Raw genomic sequence first — 23,029 nt, 5'->3', positions numbered from 1 at the left:
ACGCAAACCGAGGCGATGATATGTGTCTCGAAATGCGTGCACGCGGGCACGCAAACCGAGGCGATGATATGATGCTATTAAAATGAGGTGCCTCGAAATGCGTGCACACGGGCACGCAAACCGAGGCAATGGTAAAATGTGATGAAATGACATGGAAATGACAAATGGGCTTATACCAACATGAGTGAGCCTCAGCCACACTCACATAGGATGCCTGCGGGTAAAAAAGGAGTGCCTCGAAATGTGTGCACACGGGCACGCAAACCGAGGCGATGCAAAAGCGATGCGAATGACATGGAAAATGCAACATGGACTTATACTAACATGAGAGAGCCTCAGCCACACTCACATAAGATGCCGATGGCAGAAAATGAAGTGCCTCGAAATGCGTGCACACGGGCACGCAAACTGAGGCGGTGAATACGCAATGCAAATGACATGGAAAATGACAAATGGACTTATACTAACATGAGAGAGCCTCAGCCGCACTCACATGAGATGCCGATGGCAGAAAATGAAGTGCCTCGAAATGCGTGCACACGGGCACGCAAACCGAGGCAGTGAATACGCAATGCAAATGACATGGAAAATGACAAATGGACTTATACTAACATGAGAGAGCCTCAGCCGCACTCATATGAGATGCCGATGGCAGAAAATGAAGTGCCTCGAAATGCATGCACACGGGCACGCAAACCGAGGCGGTGCTAAAATGTGATGAAATATGGCAAAAATGATATGCAAGCATACTAATGGAATTTCAGCACTAAAATATGGGGAAAAAACAATCCCGAAATGAAGCGAAATGACATGAAATGCAAGGAAATGTCCCGAAATGCAACATTAGGCACCCGAAAAAATTGCACAAAGGAAGCAACATGCAAAAGATTAAGCAGTCAACAGAATAGCGCAAGATCAAAACATCCAAAAGAAAGAACTGTTACAGTTACATGTTGAAGAAACCACGTCGGCCAAAAGAAAGAGTTTTGCATTTCCCAGAAAGTACAAAGTGCAAAGTACAGAAAAAAGAAGGAAAAAAGTACAAAAAACATTTTCAAGATTCTTCAGTATCAGCCACTGCAGGAACGGGGACCTCGGACGATTCAGGTGGAATCTCCTCGGCCACTTTCTCCGCTTGTATTTCGGCATCTATCTCTGCCAATGTTGTGTCAAGACTTCTTTCAGTCAGAAGGAGGTCCGATGATAGATACCCTTGAACAGACTCCCTGGGCACTTCCTCAGCATCATCACCCCCCTCATCTTGAGTTAAGTCCATAACCAGTTCAGCGGGAGGAGGGGACTTGACTTCGGCAGCATTCTTGGGTTTTCTCACCAAGGCCTCACCATCATCTTTTTCTTCATCTTCCTCCTCGGCCTCGGACTCTGATTCACCTTTAGGAGGAGGTGGAGGAAATGGTAACGGAATAGCATCGGCCTGACGCAATGGCGAGTCAGCAGGAAGGTCAAGCTTCTTTATCAAGGACATCCAACCAAGGGAAAATCCCCTGTTGCATGCCTGCCTGACTTGAAGCTTGTAGTCTTCTGCAACGTCGGCCATACCTTGAGCATAGGCCTTTTCATCGGCCTCTTTGATTTCGGCCTCTTTGGTGGCCAAAGCTTGTTGTAGTTCTTTCTCCGCTTGGGCCTTCTGAACCTCGGCCTCTCTTTTCTCGGCCTCAGCAACCTTTTTAACGGCCTCAGCAGCCTCGGCCTTCTCAAGAGCTAGAGTTTGAACCTTAGTTGCAGCCTCGGCTTGATCCTCCAATTTTTTCATTTTTGCTTCAAGAGACCTGATCTCTCTCTTCATAGAAGATGCTTCCCTCTTCATGTCAACCAACCTTTGACGATTTTCAAAGGCTTGCATTGAAAATGAGTGGGCATGCTGAATGGCCTGCAAAAAGAACAGAAATGTGAGACAGTACTCTCAGTGAAGAACGGAAGAAAGAATCACAAGTACAGATAGAAATACTTACTTGAGCAGAGTGTTGGAGCATCAGAGCGTAATTTTCATACTCGCTAAACTTGGCATTTCGCTCCAAGTCATTTGGTAGAAGAAGAGCAGTACTAAGGGCGACAGCGACGTTGATATCATCAGCACTTTCACTAGCCATGATAGGCCTATCCTCCAGGGATAGATCAGGGGCCCAGGGGACGTCGGACTTCTTCGAAGCCGAGGTCGTCGCAGACGATGACCTTGGCCTCTTTGTTTGTACAGACCCTGAGGGTTGGCCCTCAGCAGACCTTTTGGTTGAAGTAGAGGCTGATTTTTTGCTTTCAGCCAGCTGCGAAATCGGCAGAGCATCCTCAGCCTCGGCATCTGTAGCCTTGGCCTTAGGCTGAGCCTTTTTTACCCTCTTCGGTTTGGGTGGAAGCATTGTTTGCGTTGGTGCGGCTTCGGCGTCAGTTGGAATGTCGGCAAGAAGATCTTGGACGACAGGCTTTGGACGAACCATTTCGGCTGTTTTTACAAGCTTTCTTCGGCGTCTACGTTCTGGAATTGGTATTAAGTAGGGGGCCGAAGTTGATGGAAGATCGGCTGGGGCAGATGTGGATTCTTGATCCGTTCGGGATGTAGAAGCAGTTAAGGTTGTGGCTGTAGGTGGAGAAAGGCTCTTTTTCCTTTTTCTTGGGACGTCGGGTAAGGTGGATTTGTATGTAGGGATGAAGTTTAGTAATACTGGGGCTTTTCGTTTATGGATTGGGAGGCCAAGAAGTGTTTTCAGATCTGTTCCTGGGAAGAAGGATTGGCGAAAATTTTTCGGTGGCTGATGAAGATCTGCAAAGGAACCGACGTCAGAAATAAAGTATTAAAATCTTAAGTAAAAACAACTAAGTGTTGACTCAGGGCTCTTACTCTTGCCCTCTGTAAGTGTTCGAGGAAGAGGGTAGAGGTGGACATCTTCATCTGGGCCAAATTCCCAATTTCCAGAAGCAATGAGAAAATCATCTCCAGCCCCCTTGTTGGAGTCTGGGAGGTCGGCTATAATTTTGTACTGAGTGGATCTCGGCTTAAGGTAATAGACAAAACCCCTATCCTTCAGATCGAGAGGACACATGGTATAACAATATTGAAGGTCGGCTAGGGTGATTCTAAGGTTTTCTTGCCTAGCTAAGGCAATAATACCGTTAATTACCCTATAGGAGTTGATAGTAAGTTGCATAGGGTTCAGCTTATAGAAATGGAGAACTTGACGAAAAAGGGGATCGAGTGGAAGCCGAAGTCCACATTCGGTAAAAGCAACTATTGGAAAGGGCATTGTATGATCTGTGGGCACGATGGTATCATTATCCCCAGCCAATTTAAGATGAACATCGGCTGGGATAGAGAATTCTTGTCTAAAGTATTCAAGTTTTGTTGGGGTATTCACCCTATGCCTCCACATACCCATTATGTTGGCTTAAACTAAGAGGAATCTGTTTCAGAAGGTGGGCGTTTTTCAGGTTTCCCTAAAGATTAAGGGTTCTACAGACAAATCCCAAATCTATAGGGTATGAAGATAAAAATCGAGGGCACAGATCTGGGGCAGATACAAAAAAGAGAAAACAAAGATGGAGTTTCAGATTCAAGAACAGAGGTATAGTTCTCAGAAACAATAGAAATACAGAAAAAATCAAGGACAACGGCAAAGAGAATGATGAAAAAGCATAGAAATTTAAGATACAAATAAATCCAAGACCTCGAACAAGATCAGTAATGGCAACAGACAGACAAAAGCACATAAAGAGAATGGAAAAATTAAAGAAGAAGATCTTACCAGGACAAATGAAGCTAAGGCTGTGCTCGCCGAACTCAGAAATTGATTGCAACAGCAAAGAGGGCTTTTGCAAGAATTAAGAGCAGTTCCAGAAGAAAGAATGAGGCAATGGCAGATTCAAAGAAGAATGAGCTTTTCAGAGAGAGAAGGAGCGAGAAGATGGAATGCAAAAAGTGAAGAAAAGATAGAGGCAAAAGAAAAGTTTTGTCAAAAATATGAAACGGCGGCAAAATTAGGGCAATCATTACGCCTAGGGTAACGCACGCGTCAGACGGCGCAGACGAAATGAACAGACAGCTTAAGGCGCGTCACTAACACGCTCCAATAAAGACGGAACACGTAAGAGAAACAGTTAGAGATGCATGACAGCTCATGCGCATGGGAGAATACGATCAAAGCCTTATTCTCCGAAGAGAACACGTCGGCTGAAAGTAGATAAACTTGGCAAAATGGTTTTTGAGCCATTACTCAGGAAAGAAGCGATAAAATTTCGGAATAGGTTCCATCACCTCAGAATGCCGAGGTAATAGAACCTAGGGGGCAGTTGTGGGGATATATTTTCTGTATACCAACACGTGGCATGGTGACGCCGACGTGTCAGCCGAGGTGCCACGTGCCCTGGTAGTTAAGCCGAGGTAATCTCGGAGAAGCCGAGGTCATCTCCGAAGATATCGGAATCCGAGATATGGGGCAAGAGTCCTAAGGCACAAAGAGGATTGAACCAAGATAAGGATAAAACTCTCAAGGAGTTTATCTATATCATTTAAAAGAGTCCAGAGTAAACAGTAAACTAGAATCCATAGAAGTCATACTTCTAGTGGGACTTGGATTGAGTATATTATAAAAGAGAGGCACCCCCATGTGTCTAAGGTATGTAACTTATACTTTGAGTATTCAATTTGGTACTTGATTATCTTTGAGAGATATACTGACTTGATCGTCGGAGTGCCCCCGGGTGGAAGAACCACCGCCGGAGCTTTTTCTTTCTGTTTCAGGTTACTTTAGCCATCTATTTTGCTTGTGCTCTCCAGCTGATCACTAAACGGGCAGTGTGGTCAGATTTTCACCCACACAATATATATCATATAAAATCATTATATGATAATTCAATTACAACATGTTTATATTTAATTTTTTAATAAATTTTATAAAATTTCTATTTTTACTTTCCAAATGAACATAAAAGAAAATCGAATAGTTAGAATTACTTTTAATTTTATGTTACTAATTTTTCTTCTAATTTAACTATTATATTTAATATCAAAATGACTATTTTATAATTTAATATACATCATACAAAATTATTATATAATAATTACAATTTTATAATACGATAGAACTAAAATTATCAAAATACACAAATAATATAATTAAAAATAATATATATAAGTATTCAAGTAATAATTTTATAGAATGATAGCGTTAACATTGTTAAAATAAATAATTAAAATCATATTTTAATTTTAATTTTAAATTAAAATTATTCATTTATAACATATATTATACCATCAAATATTTTTTTAATAAAATAATACATATACAAGTCACCTGTTAGTTTATCCTAAGAAAACTAAAGTGTATACTATCAAATTAAGATGATGAAGATTGATTCAAAGAGATTCAAGAAAGGGGACCACATGTGTTGCTAAACAAGACTTTAACCTGAAAGGTTTGGGAACCAATAAATACCCACAAGCGATCAACTCAAAGTGTCATACAGCAGAGGGGGAGTCGGTCATTGTTACTCTTGATAAAGTACAAGGGGACCACCGACATTCACCGAAACCGGCCCTTCTTGTGAAAATGACTTGAAATTGTGGGTTGGGGGTCCTGGACAAACTGTATTCTGGACGTAAGTGTTGGGTGAATTATATCTAGAACTTGAATATGGAGTCCAATATTGATAGTTGTACTTTTTGATTTAAATGGTATATGTATTGTGGAATTAATGCATGTATTTAAAATTTGCCTCTCGTCCAATTTTAGTTAAATTGATATTAGATAGTTGATTTCAAAATCGAAAGATAATAAATCTAAAGAGTTTACTCGTTTGATCTAAATAAATGTATTTTTTGATTTTTTTTAAAATGATTTACAAAAAAATAGAGAAGTAATATGATTTAAAAAAAATTAAAAAATTAAAAGTGTACTTATATAACACATTTTAAACAAACTCTGAGGCCCTGTTTATTTTAGGGTGTAGAGGGTGATATGGGATTAAGATGCAGGTGAGATCCATTTAGGCCATGTTTGTTTGGGCGGACTGGATTAACATTCCCATGACTAATAGTCCTAGGACTGCGAATCCGTTGGATTATGTATCCTATCTTAATTAATAGTCAAGTTTAAAATAATTAGTCCGTATTTCAATTGTTTAACCAAACATAAGATTAATAATTTTATTGGACTATTAGTCCAATCTCAAGCTAATGTCCACCCAAACAAACACGGCTTTAGTGTTGTGTTTGTTTGTAGAGTTGAGAAATGAATTAGGATGAAGGAGGGGATTAAGATGGAGGTTGGAAGGGGGATTGGGATGGATGAGGTGGATGTGGTATTAGAAAAATAGTGAATGAATTATAAATTTTTTTATTTTTTACATGTTAGGAATTTTTTTTGAGTATTGATGTTTAATTTTTTTGTATTTTTTTATTTGTTTTATTATTTTATATAAAAATAATTTAACAATTTTTACACTAACAACCATCATCAAAATAAACATAATTTTATTTACTCCCTCCCTATCAATCTCTTTACTATCAATCCCCTTAATTTTATTTCTAAAAATAAATAAAACTCTCCGGTTCTACATCCGAAAATAAACGGAACGTAAATAATAAGGTCAAGTTTGGCATAATTGAAAAAAGACAAAAAGTTAAAAAGTCACTATCCTATTTAAGTCACATCACCTCTCTAATACATCATTTCAAACCCAACTCAACCCAACTTATAATTTATAAAAAATTAAAAAATACACTTATTTAATCTTTCCAAACTAGGCCAAGTGATAAAAGTCCCCAAGTGATAAAGTCCCCCTGGGACCACAACTCAAAGCTGCATTTCTTCTAACTTTTCCTCTCTCAGCTTTATATCATTATGTACAATCGAAAACCAAAGTCGAAGATTCTTCAGGTTTTACAAGTTAAAAGTGGATTAATTAGAATGTAAAGTGAAAATATTTAGATGTGGTTCGGTAATATTTATGTTTTTAGTTTTTTGGTTATATTTATAAAAATTTAAAAAATTAAAATAAAAATTTGTTTGGTAAAATTTTTGATTTATAAATTAATAGTCTCAATTTATAAATTTGGCCAAAAAATAAAAATATAAAAAACGTGTTTCCGTTTTGAGTTTTGAGTTTTTATTTTTTATTTTTTACCACCCAATACTAGCCACCACCCGCCACTGTTTTCCACTACCGTCTTCTGTCACCACCAAAGTCACATCATCTTATTTAAGTCACATCACCTCTCTAATACATCACTTCAAACCCAACTCAACCCAACTTATAATTTATAAAAAATTAAAAAATATACTTATTTAATCTTTCCAAACTAGACCAAGTGATAAAAGTCCCCAAGTGATAAAGTCCCCCTGGGACCACAACTCAAAGCTGCATTTCTTCTAACTTTTCCTCACTCAGCTTTATATCATTATGTACAATCGAAAACCAAAGTCGAAGATTCTTCGGGTTTTACAAGTTAAAAGTGGATTAATTAGAATGTAAAGTGAAAATATTTAGATGTGGTTTGGTAATATTTATGTTTTTAGTTTTCTGGTTATATTTATAAAAATTTAAAAAATTAAAATAAAAATTTGTTTGGTAAAATTTTTGATTTATAAATTAATGGTCCCAATTTATAAATTTGGCCAAAAAATAAAAATATAAAAAACGTGTTTCCGTTTTGAGTTTTGAGTTTTTATTTTTTATTTTTTACCACCCAATACTAGCCACCACCCGCCACTGTTTTCCACTACCGTCTTCTGTCACCACCACCCACCACCACTTGCCACCACCACTCACTACCCACCTGCTACTACCACCCACCAGCCACCCTTGGCCACCACCACCCACCAGCCACCCCTGGCCACCACCACCAACCTGCCATCCGCCCGCCACTACCATCCACCGCCCGCCACCTACTTGCCACCATCACTCACCAGCCACCTGCCACCACCCGCCAACACCACCCATCACCACCACCACTGCCACCATCACCCACCATCCACCTGCGACCACCACCCATCACCACCCACCACCACCACCCACTTGCTACCACCCGCCACCGTCACCCACCCACCCACTAACCACTACCACCACCACCCACTACCACTACCACCCGCCATCCGCCACCCACCTGCCACCACCACCACCACCCACCACCCGCTATCGTCACCCACCCACCCGCCACCACCACCACCTGCCACCCATCCGCCACTACCACCCACCATCACACACCACCCACCACCACCACCACCACCACCCACTTGCTACCACCTACCACCCGCCACCGTCACCCACATGTTGCTTTTAACCGAAGGTACAATCCTAACGCATCACACGCGAGAGGAGACAAGGTGGTGTGAACACCGGGACATACCCAATGTTTTTAACCGGGGGTACAATCCTAACGCGTCACACGCGAGAGGAGGACAAGTGGTGTGAACAATCAGGCGCACCTGCTGTTTTTAACCGAAGGTATAATCCTAACACGTCACATGTGAGAGGAGGAAATGTGGTGTGAACAAACAAGCGTACCTATTGTTTTCAACTGAAGGTACAATCCTAATGCGTCACATGCGAGAGGAGGAAATGTGATGTGAACACCGGGCGAACTCGATGTTTTTAACCAAAGGTACAATTCTAATGCGTCACACGCGAGAGGAGGAAGAAGGATAAACAAATTGCGTAAGTACGAATTAGAAATAAAAATGGATTGTACACAGAGAGGTGTAAAATCAAAATAATCAAAGCGGTGTAGTAAAGTGGAAGCCAATTTACCTACGTGTTAAAACAATGAACACAGCGCACCGTGTTTCAATGTGGTTGTGAAATAGATGATGATTTTACTGTGGCACGAATGATTTTATCTAGAACTCCTCTGAATGAACCATACATAAAATATTGTTTGTGTACAATATAATAGAACAAACAATTTAGGCAAAATAATTTATAAACTAACAGAGCAGTTTAAATAAATTTAAACAAATCAAAACTATGACTTAAACTATGAGTTAAACAAGCAAATTATGAATCAAATCATGCATTCGTATAATAAATTCAACTGAACAAAAATTCTTGTTTTTCTTTTCCACCCTTTTCATATTTTTCTTTCCTTCTTTTACTTTTGCTTGCTTTTTTGCTTTCTTTCCCTCTTTTTTTTTTTTTGCTCTCTTATTTCTTTCTTTTCTGCTTTTCTTTGCTTTTTCTTCTCCTTTTTATTTGTTTTTCTCTCTTTGCGTTTTCTTTTTCTTTTTTTAAATAACTTTCCTTTTTTGGTTTTTTCCTTTTGAAACCCTATAAACAACAAAAAGGAAGAGAGGTAGAGGGAAAGAACAAAACTGAACTGTGTTGACATTGAGAGCCAGCCAGCCTCAATGAAGCACGGCCGGGCCTCGCGACAACCGGCCGGGCCACGATAGCGGCAGGGGCTGTTTCAGCCTTTCCCTGCGATTTGCTTGTTTAAAGAAAACCCAAACCCCATTTCCTCACACATTTTCATCCGAAAATCACTTTCTTCCTTTCTCTAGCTTTTCTCTCTCTCTAGATTTCCTCTTTTTCTTGCAATACCTAACAATCCTTACCATTTTTTCTTCGAAACCCTTCATCCCCTCTACATTTTGAACCTATTGGATTTTGATTCGGCAAAGTTTTTGGGTTTCTCATTGTTTTTTCCTTGTTTCTCATGGACTTTCTTGGTTTTTTGGGGACTCACTCTCATGTTTTTGCTTTCCCCTCCCATTTTCTCTCTTCTAGGGTTTAGCCCTTATATTTTCTTGCTTTCTTTTCATTTTTTCCACTCTTCTCCATGGCTAGTGATGAAGTTCCCATTTCGGACCCCACTATTGGTATTGGGGCTACCCTAGGCGCAGACATGGAGGCCGGGGATGCTCCATCATTACCTCCCCTCGTTGATAGGCCATTCGATGTGACCACATACCGACCACGCACACATGCTCTACCTCTAGGTGGCATTTTGAGATTTGAGGGCCTCATCCCCGGGATAGACGAGGATATCTTGCTACGAGAGCCCATGGAGTGCTATGCCTCCATGGTAAGCAACTTCCCTTTGTTTTGAGGCATTGTTGAATCTCACAAGTAGAGCACTAGTTAATGCTTTATATTTTCCATTTGTAGGTGATAGCTAGGAGGATTGGCAACTGCGGATCCATATCAGGCCCCCGGTGTTGGTATGAGAGACTGCTCGCTGAGGTCCGCGCACTAGTTGATATAGCTGGCTTGGGGCCCTTCTGCTCAGGGCTTATACAGATGAGGGCCGAGTCACCGTTGTACGGGGCCTTGGTCAAGAGATGGTGGGACACCACATATTCATTCTATTTCTCATCAATCAGGGAGTTGACTCTGACCCTGTACGATTTTACGATGCTCACCGGCTTGCGGGTTGGAGTTGGAGGCCCAATTCCATGTGATCCTGACATGACAGAATGGAGAACCACACAGCATCATCTTCTTGGAGCGATCCCGAACATCACCAGTCAAGGGGTGGTGGGGTACAACTGGTTTTTCAAGTACTTCTCTAAATTTCAGCCCACTACTCCAGATGAGGTTGCCCAATACACCAGCGACTTCCTTATGTATCTCCTCAATACTACCCTATTTGCGAACAGGGAAAATACCGTGGGGTTATATCTTTTGGGAGCACTGGTGCACCTCTCCCAGGTGGTAGAGTATGATTGGGTTGGCGCTGACCGAGCCACCTTGTGCTGCTACATGAGCTCTGTCTGCCGCCGCAAGGCAGATTCACTCGGCTGCTACTGGAGGGTTTGAGAGGTATGCCTCATACTCATCTTTTCTAATCATTATGTTCATTCTACTTTTTCTACTCATCTGCATTTCATTTTCTTCTCATTTATTTTATCCATCTTTTTTCTAGGTGTATACATACTTCACCTCTCTGGCTCCGGTCTCGCTGAGACTGATCGAGTTGTTAGTACCCCGCTCACGGTACTATAGCTCCCGATTTGAGCGCTGCCGTCATGTAGGCCGAGATTCCCCTATTTCCACTACTTCCTTGATACGATCACTGCAGACCGGGTAACAAAATATCAGCCTTTAACTACTACATACTGTAAGCAAACTACACAGTTTCCCACACTACATGGTCATTCTCATACTGTTGCTTCTTTATTGCACTGCCATTCTTATACTACACTGATTTCTGACATTGGATTGATCTAACACTACACTAATTTCTGACATTGCATTGATCTAACACTGTACTGATTTCTAACATTGCATTGATTTAACACTACACTGATTTCTGATAGGTTGACTGGTATCCCTGGGCAAGTATTTCCTAGGTGTCGAGGATGACCTATGTCATGGTATGGCATGCCTCCACCATGCGGATTCTATTCGAGGGCCTCTTTGGCTGGGCTTACTACCTGGAGGAAAGGTTTATCCGCCTGACACAGGACATCGTTGACCTCGACATTCCACACCCTTCCTCCTCTAGTTATGAGGGTAGTTGATGAATTGTAGGACGGTCCTCAAATCGACCTCCTGATGTTGAGCGAGGAAGGCGATCATCATCATGAGCCCGGTGACTTCACTACCTTCTTACACACTCGAGTGAAGGCGCCTCTTACCCCAGGCATGGTTTGCACTATACCGGAGGTTGCTGTTGCTGGTGCTGCGGCTGGTCACGCCCCTGTTGGAGGTGCCCCTATCGTTGCTCCCATTCCTGGATTTCATGTGATCCCCACTGAGATCATGTACATGCGTCTAGATGGAGTGATCGAGCAGATCCCATTTGAGTGCATCAAGGAGAGGGACCGCAGGCTTGTGTTCGCTCCTAGCATCGAGCAGGTACACATTTCTTTATGCTTCTACTCACTTTATCTTATTTTATTTTTCTACCATTTCTGTTCAGTAGTCTCTGTTACTTCTGTTCCTTTCTCAAATTATGTTCCTTTTGTAGATACCCTGGGTGTATGCTAATGACCTCCTTCATACGATTGACTGACTACTCCTTATGGTACGGAGGAGGCAGACCGCCTTAGTCTTTCATGGGATTGAGGTACATTCTATTCGTAGTTCAAGTTCACCATTGTTTGCCAAACTGTTTATACTCTTGTTAGTCCATATTGATACTTGTATTTTTTTCAGCTTGAGTCAACGCCAGCAGTGCCTGCAGGACCTCCTTCAGCTAGTAGATGGAGACGGGGTCCCGTGAGGGGTTGAGGGGGAGTCGATCGAGGGAGAGGCCGAGCAAGGCTGCGCTCACCTTCTGAGGAGTCTTTTGACGGGTCTATGACCCCAGAGGATGAGGAAGAGAAGGTTGACTTGCAGTCCAGTAGCCCTAGCAGTGACAGTGATGCACCTCATCTGCAGCCAACGAGGAAGAGGGCGAGGATGAGCTATTGACGAAGGCGACGATGTTGTTTCTATTTTTGTTTTTGTTTTGCTTTGTAGTTAAAGGTTAGCTTTAGATAGACCCTTTTGTTTGGTTTGAAAGATTTTTGTTGTTTTATTGCTCTGTAAAACAATGATCGGGGTTGAACTCACTAGGTATAAAAGTCAAATCTTTATTGAATGATTTCCTTGCACAATATGATAAATGGTGTTTGCATGTGATGAATGGCATAACCTTTGCATGGTAACTTCACATAAGACTTGCTCTTGCATTCATTCTTGAATTGGATAACTACCCACAATTTGACAAAATGCGAAATACAACTCGATAACAAGAAAACAAATTAAAAACAACTCGAAAACACAAAAAAACATTTGGTACAAACAAAACAGGACTCAAAATACAACTGTGGTACGTTAAGGAAAAGGTTGGCCTTTGCTGCAACTGCACTGATTCTGAAACATCATTTAGACTCGGCCAGGCCTAAATATGCACGGTCAGGCTTCATTGAGGCACAACTGGGCCTCAATGTGAGGTCAGTCAGTGTTGCCCAGCTGTCATGCACTGCTTTTTCTCATTCTCTATAAATAATGCTCCCATGTTGTTTTTCTGGTTGAATAGCAGGTTGTGGGAGCCGAATAAAATTATATGTAGGAAAGCCAAATATATTTGAAGGAAATCAGGACAAATAGTATTCGGCTCTGTCATGGGGGGCCCTAAAGCCGAAAAATTAAATCGGCCATAGAATCAGCCGTACAAGAAGTTGAGTGGGAATGGGCACACGATAGAAAGGCCGAATGAGTAGTTGTGCGCTAGATTAAAAGTGGTCCCGACCCCCGAGACCAGGGAGGAGTATAAATAAGAGGAGCATCAACCAAAGAGAGGTATGTGAGAACAAATTAAATAAACTTAAGACACCAGCAAACGAGAGAGCCTATTCTAACTTGTCCGTCAAAGTGCTAATTCCGGCAACCCCCGACTTAAGCGTTAATCCTTTTTCAGGTGGTAATCAGAGGATCAGGAACATCCTTCAGGATCCAAGAGTATTTCCAAACCACCTCTCCACAATTGGTGCCGTCTGTGGGAATACTCAAGCACATCCATGGCGGGCGTAACAAAAGATCCTCCAATAGTCGTTGACGAAACTATGCCAAGAGACGACTTCACTGCAAGAAACATGCTTGGACTAGAGAATATCGTCGCACGACGGGCCTTGAACTTCGATTCAGTAGCTCAGACCTCACCCTCAACTTCAGTGCATGAGACAATACAAACGATTATGGATCAAGCAAAGCAAAATGAACAGTAGCTGGAGAACATGATGGCTGAGAATGAGCGCCTGCGCCAGGATTTGGCCTTGGAGGTGGCAAAATCCCAATAGGCTGCATGCCAAGATCGGGGTCGACCTTTGGGAAAGAAGGATAGTCGACGACGTTGACTTCGAAAACGCGATAATGACAGTGATTCTGACTCACTATCCTCGGAACCCAGAAAGAAAGGACGAGTTGACGTATCCAGCTTATCTGAAGGAAGTCCGTATGTATGGCATAAACAGGGGAGGAGCGATGACTTGGATAAGGAAGATAAGCATTACCCCTTTGTGCGACGAATTGCAAGGGCTGTGCTACCTAAAAAGTTCAAAGCACCATTGTTCACCCGCTACGATGGAAAATCGGAACCCACTGATCACATTCGTTATTATAAGCAAGCAATGACACTTCATGTTGACGATGAAGCCCTCATGTGTCGAATATTTCCAAGCAGTCTAGGACCACTGGCCGTCAGGTGGTATTATAAACTAGAGCCGGCATCGATTAAGAACTTCCATCAACTCCAAAATTCCTTCAGGGCAAGATTCATCACTAATGAGATCTAGTGAAAGCAAGCCGATTCCCTCTGGGTGATGCAAATTAAACCAGAAGAAACCCTTCGTGAATATTCGGCACGCTATTGGGAATGCTTAAATCTGGTAGATGATGCTTGCAATGACTCCATGGCCATCTTTACCTTTAAGATGGGATTGCATCCTGATAGTCCCCTTCACAGGTCATTGACCAGACAGCCCTCCAAAACAGTCTGGGCGTTAATGAAGAAAGTCAACCAGTATTGCAAAGCGGAAGGCGATGCCCTGCAGGTCAAAGCTGGGCATAAAGCCGTTGAGACGGTTTCGCCGAGAATCGTTCAGCCGATTAGTGTCGTGCCATCAAGTAGCCTCGAGCCGTGAAATCAGGAGAAACGAGACAAAAGGCGTGACTCGCGTCGATCAAATGATCAATGTTCACATCGAGCGAATGAACAATATCAAGTGGATAGCAGGCGCATAAGGTGCTCAAACAAGAAATACACGAAGTTAACAGAGACAATCAGTAAGATTTTTTCGAAAGTTCAACACCTTCCGTTCTTCAAGTGGCCGCCCAAGATGATGGGACCTCTCGATACAAGGAGACGGGATAAACGGTGTGAGTATCACAAAGATCACAGTCACGACACCGATAGTTGTTATGCACTAAAGGATCACCTGGAGGAGTTAGTGCAAGACGGCCAGCTTATGCAACACGTCCGAAAGAGAATTCATCAAATACAATAGCTTTACGGCTGTATTCACCTCCACTTGGGGTAATTCATATGATATACAGCTTGACGACGTCATATGTGGTGCATACAATTCAGTTACAGTCCAACTCATGTCAGCGAAACAGCCCCATGAAACTGGGAGGATTAGTTTTGATGACAAAGACTTAGTTGGAGTACACTGATCCCCTCGTCATTGAGCTATGCATAAATAGATTCACCATTGAAAGTGTTTTCAATGACCAGGGAAGTACTTCGGAAGTAATGTATTAAAAAACTTTTGTTAAACTTGGCTTCACTGACTTGGATCTGTCTCCAGTTGATTATCCGTTATTCGGCTTCAATGCTAACCAAGAGTATCCTTTGGGCAAAATCACACTACCAGTTCGGGCGGGCACCAGATCAGTAGATGTAGAATTTCTGGTTGTCAAGCTTCCTTCGCCGTATAATCTCATCATGGGAAGAACTTGGTTGCATACCATGCAAGATGTGCCAAGCACCTACCATCAACTACTTCATTTTTCGACTGAGTACGGTATTAAACAAATTCGAGGTTCTCAAAAATCGGCACAGGCAAGCTATCTTCTTGCTGCAAAGAGACCAAGAGAGTTGGAAGTGCATTCAATTGAGGTACTGGATCGGGAGAGCCTTGAGGACATTGGGAAGATCCCAAGTGAAAAGGAAACTGAAGCCCTGAATCGGGTCGAAATTGACGGGAATCCTGACAAGTTCTTCATGATCGGCGCTTCCCTGAATGAAGTTGAAAGGCAAGAGCTTGTATCCTTCTTACTCGGCAACCTCGATGTGTTTGCATGGTCACCATACGAGATGCTGAGAGTGGGTCCATGTATGGCCCAGCATCACTTAAACGTTGATCCAAAATGTAAGCCAATTATTTAGAGAAGTCAGCGGTCAGCCGCTGAGCATACTTTGGCCGTTGTTGAAGAAGTTGCTCGGTTACTTGATGCCGGGGCAATTCGCAAAGTAACCTATCCTACATGGTTGTCCAATACTGTGGTTGTAAAGAAGAATAATGGATGTTGGTGTGTTTGTGTGGATTTCACGGACTTAAACAAAGCTTGTCCCAAGGACTGTTTTCCGCTGCCTAGAATAGACCAACTCGTAGATGCAACAACACATCATCAACGCATGAGCTTCTTCGATGCCTACAGAGGCTACCATCAAATTGCCATGCATCTGGAGGACCAAGAAAAAACCGCATTCCTCACCGCAAGAGGAACCTATTGCTACAAGGTCATGCCTTTCGAGCTGAAGAATACGGGGGCAACTTACCAAAGACTAGTGACTGCCATGTTCAAGGAACAACTCGGCCGTACCATGGAAGTATACATCGATGATATGGTGGTCAAATCCAAGGAAAAACATGCCCATCTAGCCTATTTGGCAGAGATATTCGGCATTATTCGAAAGTACAAAATGAAACTGAACGCCTCGAAGTGCGCATTCAGCATTAGGTCCGAAAAATTCCTTGGCAACATCGTTAACCACCGCGGAATCGAAGCCAACCCGAGGCAAATCACGGAAATTCTAGAGCTTGGCTCTCCTCGGTCGATCAAAGAGGTTCAAAAGCTGATGGGAACGGCTGCCGCGCTTAATAGGTTTATTGGTCGTTCCATAGATCGCTGCCGACAATTCTTTCACATACTTCGGCAAGGTAAAGCTTTTGAATGGACCCCCAAGTGCCAGGTCGCTTTGGACGGCTTGAAAACTTATCTTCGATCAGTACCACTCTTGGCAACACCTACGGCAGGTATCCAATGATTTTGTATCTGGCAGTATCCGACCGGGCAGTCAACGTCGTATTGTTAAGAGAAGAACTTGGGGAGCAACGACCAGTTTACTATGTGTGCTACAACATGCAATTTACCAAATATGCAACAAGCGTGTGACCACATGCAAGGCAAGCATGCAACAACATGCGGGGATGGTCTTAAACCGAAATGGACAGCTCTCGAATAGGTCCAAATCAGTGGCCATAGTAATGAATTAAGGCACCAAAAAGGCGAAACACACATGCGCACATATGGGCCCATAAACTATGCAACAACGCACACTCATCAAGCATGAGGAAGGTATGATAAACATGAGAATATGACAATGCAATAAGCTCTGAAATCATGTTAAGAGTGATGCCAAATCAACCATATAACACAAGCAAGGCATGCTAATGGACTTAAAGCTCAAAGCTAGCCATGGGACTTCAACCATAGCCATATCAACCAAGCCCCAAAGGACCAAGGTGACCCAAAATAGTCTCAAGGCAGGCCAAAACAAGGCTAGAACATGCAAGGGATGTGGTCAGAACATGCTAGAAAGGTGAGCACAAAACAAGACGCATACAAGGCCAAAAGGGGCAATTACATTACACCTATTACAACCAAACATGGCAAGGCGTAAGCCAATAAAATCAGAGCTATGATATGTCAAAATAAGCCCAAAAACCCACCTAGATGGCATCCCAAAGGCCTAAGCATGGTGGCATACGCAATGACACATTCATGAGGCATAAAACACAAACCCATTAAAGCATTAAAGGAGTGATAAGTGCAAGTGTTCAAGTATACTATATGGACTAAAATAACATTACAAGTGATGCCAAACCACTGAAATGATCCAAGTAAAGCATGCTAGAGGATTCAACACTCAATGCCTACAAGCTAGATTGCATGGTAGCTATACAAAGCAAGTCATGGATGACCGAGACAACCAATATCAGACCTCAAGCATACCAAAACATGGATAAAAGATTCTTGAAGTCGAGTCAAAATCATGCTAGGAAGACATGTTACAACATGATGCATGTTAGGTTATTTCATGGGATTTTGTGGCAAGTGTATAAAGCATGCAAAGGCTAATCAAACCAAACCTAAACAAAGGTATGACATGATAAATCAACACCAAATACACACTGAAATGGAAAGAAAACAAGCTAGAATGACATGTCAAAGCATGAAGCATACAAAGCTAGTTTAAGGGATTTACACTACAAGTGTATAAGGCATACAAAAGCCAACCAAACCAAGCCAAAATAGTGGCATGCCTCAGCAAAATAACCACAAATACAAGCTAAGACATGGCCAACATATACTTAGTAAAGGTGCTCAAACATGAGGCATATGAAGCATGTATTGAAGACACAAAGGAGAGGGGATGGCCCTCTCCTTCTTAGGACCTTAAAACATCATCCCTTGGATTTCAGTGGTGAGAAGGCCAATACAAGGTGGTCCCGAAGCTCACAAAAAGGCACAAAAAAGTATCCAAACAAGGCCTAAGAGGGGGTAAACAACCCCAAACACCAAAGTGATCTTAAACAACTATTTTAAGCACTTAAAAATAGAACTTTTATCAGTTATAAGTTAAGCTTAAAAACAGATGCAAGATAGGCTAAAAGCTTAAGCAAGGGGTATCTAAAGGTAAGAAGCTCACCCTTGTAGGACCTCTTCAAGAACAAAGCTCCAGCAGGTTTTCTGAGTTTTAACCAACCCAAGAACACTGAAATCAACCTCCTAGCACCTCAGCAACCAAGGATGGTGTTCTAGTGTGTGTTTGTGTACAATAGTAAGACAGTACTACACTTTTGTATACAAAACAAGGCTAAACCAAGAAATATAGATAAAGGGTATATCTATTCTCTCAAGAACAGATCTTCTGAACCCCTTAGGAGGGAGGAGGAGCTCCCTCTTTATAGAGGTTTAATTCCTAAAGCTTCCAAGAGAAGTTAAGCGTAGAGGCCAATCCCTCCATACACGTGTATAGAGGAGGTGAATTGTGGATGTCAATTGTTCCAGCTGGCATAAAATATCTCCATAAAGCAGATGAATAGGGTTCGGCCAGCAAAAATGGTCGATCGACCAACACAATGGCCGGCCAACTAAATAGAGTGTCGATCGGCCAAAACTCTTAGCCGATAGAAAGAAAACAAGGTCGGTGGCCCCAGACCATGGCCGGTGGGTAAAGGGGATGGCCAACAAGCCCCTTCCTACCCTCAGGTGCAAAAACCAAAAGCTCTTGGTCCACAACCAAGCACAAAACAGTCAAGTTGAGAGATCCTAAGGCAAGGCGCGCTGCAGAGACCTTCGGGAACTCAAAACGAACACGAGCATGGATGATCATCGAGTGTTCAAACGATGACGTCCAAGTCTTAAGGACGGTCAAAAACGAGGTGTCTACAGCTAGCTACTCCAACTCGGGAAGCGAGAGATGTTCATACGCATGCTCGGTTTCCACCCAAAAATCCACTGTTTTGCTTCCGGAGAGCCTCTGTTGCACAGAGAACACATACACTGTTTCCCACTTCCAGAATAACTCTACTTTGCCTAAAGAACACACTACTGAATTTTGCATTGGTGGTCGGCCAGCCGACCACCCACCAGTGATAGCCTGCCGGCCACTGCTGCTCAGTTCACCTTGCTGTAACAGAGGACAAACAGAGCATGCACAGGGTATTCTCAAGGGTTTGTTTGCACAACTCACACCTCCTTTTCATGAGCAACTCAAAGGAGTGATGAACTTGGTTCACAAACCACCAACTCAAGCAATTTCATTGCATGATGGCTTATGAACCAAGATGTGCAATTTCAATAAATGTAACAAAAAAATGAGACTCAAACCTCACCCCTTTCACGAGTTGATCAAGGGAAGTGGTGACCTTGGACACTTGAACCATTTCATCACTAATGAGTATGAAATGCCTCAAGTCTCCATGTGTTCAATTAATGTCCGATTGAACACAACAAGTTATAATCTTGCACCATTTTTAGTCTCAAGTTTTAATTACTTCATTTTAATTACCTTTTAATTCTTTAATTCATTGAGTCCAATGGTGAGTTTAAGTCCTCTAAATGGAAATAGAGCTCAAACCAAGTGTTGTCTTAGGGGTGAAAGAGATATCACATCGTTAGTAATGAACCCCAAAGGGATTAAATCATTAAAGCATGACACCTCAATCTCATACTTTAAACAAACAAGTTGTTTGAACCACTTTCAAAGAAAAACAAAAGCCAAGAAATGAGGGAGGTTGCAGAGATGATTAAGTGTGATCACAAGTATGGAAAGCCATAAATAAATGCAATCAACTCAAAGGAGATGGTGTCTAAGGCCTAGAACACCAAACTCACGAGGACTATTACACTGTAAGCATGCAAAACAGGGCTTGAATACAACTATTAACCAAAAACAGCGCCAAAATAGTCTAAAGTATGTCCTACAACATGCTAGAATTAAGACAAAAATAGCTAGATTAATTTGCTAAAACATGGTACAAACTAGGCTAGTAAGCAAGACACGAGGAGGGGAGGCTAACCCCTCCAAGTTTGGATTTCAAACCATGATTTTTACCACTGAAAAAGCTTTGAAAATCAATGTTAAAAAGCTCATAAAAAGATGATGCAAGGGTGAGAAACACAAGGGTAAAGGCCTCCAAAACAAGGTGCAAAGGAGGGTGAGCCACCCCTCAACTTTTAATGGCCTTAAAACCCAAATTTCAGCCCAAAAATAGTTGGAAAACAACAAGAAAAAGGAAATCAATTCCAAGAAACCAAACCAAGCGAACACACCCTCTAAAGCTCCAACAAGGCTCAAGAACACCTCAACTCAAAGATGAAGAGATTTGGTTAAGGGTGTATAGGCAAAGGTTAGGGATTTGTAAGCAAAAGTGTAGGAATTAGCTAGAGAAAGAGGAAAAAAATTTTCACTAAATTTTTCTAACCCCAAAACATGAGAGGGAGGCTCTCTACATATAGAAAATATGAATTCTCCTCAAGAATATCCAGCCCTACACGTGGGTGAAGATGCATGCATCTATGAAAACAGCTGGCACAACTATCACAAAATATCTGCAAAAGAAACTAGCGGCCGACCAGCCATCACTGGTGGCCGACAACCAAGAAGTGATGGCTGGCAGCCCAAAAAGGTGGCCAGCAGGCCACCAAGGGTTGCAGGCATAAAGAACCAAGGCTTGGTCCAAGAATGAGGCAACAAGAGTGTAGGGTTTCAACGGCTCAACGATGTGGCATTCCGCTGAGGACTTCGAGCACTTGACGAGCACATAAACTCATCATCGGGTGTGCATGCAATGAAGTCCAAGTCATAAGCGCCGTTAAAAATGGGGTGTCTACGCAGTGCCATTGTTTCGACCTCTAAATGAGCCATGGTGTCGATATCCTCCTCTCCGAGATCCTCTAAAACCACCTTTATAATTTCCTCGTGTAGCAACATAAGCAAAAGGAAGATCAGAGGGTTGTGTTTGCTTAAGAGAGGTTTCAATAGTAGTTTTGAAAGCAGTATATTCATCAGGTTAACCATTTAAGGTGAGCAAAACTAAATCATCATCTTTAATTAGTGAACCAGCCAAACTCAATTGATCAGAAATAGTCTTGATTTAATTCAAATAGTCTTCCATCGTAAGATTCTTCTTTGTAATATGATTGAGTTTGTTCTTTAACTGATGGATGTGAGATCGAGAAAGGGATTTAAATCGAGTGGCTAGTGTAGTCCATACCTTTAAACTTATACCACAGTATAGAACAGAAGTGAAGATAGATGATGATAATGTACCAGTAATACAACTTAACAAATGTGCATCAATGGTGATCCAATGAGTATATGCAGGATTTGGAATAGGATTACCATTTGCACAACTGATTGTAAAAAGAGGACAGAGTTCGGAACCAACAACATAGCCTATAAGCTTTGTAGCTCATAATATATTCTGAAACTGACTCTTCCAAATGATATAATTTGTTGAATCAAGCTTGGTTGGAACAAATGAGTTTAGATTTGCAATAAGAAGAGTGAGATTGGAAGGTAACACAAAAATGTTTGAAGCAATTCTAGAAGATGATGTAGCTGCCATTTTGTAGGTTTGCCGCCATTACTATATCTTGTTGAAGATACAATGCTCAAAGGAGCTTTCTAGGATCTGATACCATAAAAGAATTTGAAGAAGATCATTTTTTTTTCCCTTATCTTTCAGTCAACACAAACAGTGTCTCTTATACAATCACTGTAACTACCTAACTCAATACATCAACTAACTAACCATGGTTATGTTTATATAACTTCCTAACAGATTCTTCTAACCGCCACAAGTGGATTGTAGCCTCCTCAGCTTCATACACGTGCTCATCCCTTAAGCATTAGCCTTAGATGGCTTGACCAACTCCTTGAGCTGGAGCTGTGGCTTGATCTGCAACTGGTGTAGCTCTGCTTGTGACTTGAGTTCTGCCTTAACCACTGTCTTGAGTTGTGGCTTAACACAAGGAACATTCATTCTGTAGTTCTTTTTTTAGGAATGAAATACTCGCATGTTTAAAACAAGCAGTAGAGCATGCACCTTTGGACTTGTGCATTACACAAGTGCAGTTGCGATGGTATGGCCTTCTCTCAACGTCCAGATCATTCAATGACATGCTTCCATCAAAGATACACCAAAGCATCATTTCAGCTACTATAGTAGTTGTTCTGTTCTTCTATCCTCCTCTCTTTTTTGAAAATCTCTACTATGTGGGAGTGTTTGAGCTTGGTTTATGTGACTTCAGGTTAATTTCTATTTGCTACAACTTTTGGATGGTTTTTAAAGGGTTTATATACAGCAGATAATCATTGTTTGATGGTTGGGGCCTATGTGATTGTGGGAATAACCTAGGGAGAAAAGGTTGCGTGAGAGCTTCCTCGTGGAATTCAAGACAATCTTGGAATGGAGGATTCTTGCAAGTGTAGTTACCTTCTTCTATGGATTCAAAATCAGCGTTGTTTCCTATGGAATTCTTTGTTGTTGACTCTGAGGATCTAATATTCTTATATATATATATATGGAGAGAGAGAGAGAGAGAGAGAGAGAGTCTTACAAATTCAAGAAAGTTAGTGGCTTTACTTGGCTTGTTGTGGTTTGGCTTTGGCATTTACTATGAGAAGTACGTTTTTGCATCGTATTCTCTAGAGAGTTATCATGCAGATCTTATTGTTATACGAGGGTAGGTGGCTGATCATATGGCACAATACAACTGGGTTCAAGTCTAATGTTGTTCTTGCAAGCCCCATTTATAATACATATTTTAGAATAATTTGGTCTTGTAGTTAAACTTT

The sequence above is a fragment of the Camellia sinensis genome, chromosome 4 (genome assembly GCF_055761805.1).
Source record: "Camellia sinensis isolate YWXY chromosome 4, ASM5576180v1, whole genome shotgun sequence".
Taxonomy (NCBI): Eukaryota; Viridiplantae; Streptophyta; class Magnoliopsida; order Ericales; family Theaceae; genus Camellia; species Camellia sinensis.
The sequence above is the reverse complement of the archived record's forward strand: the minus strand, read 5'-3'. Positions refer to the sequence as shown.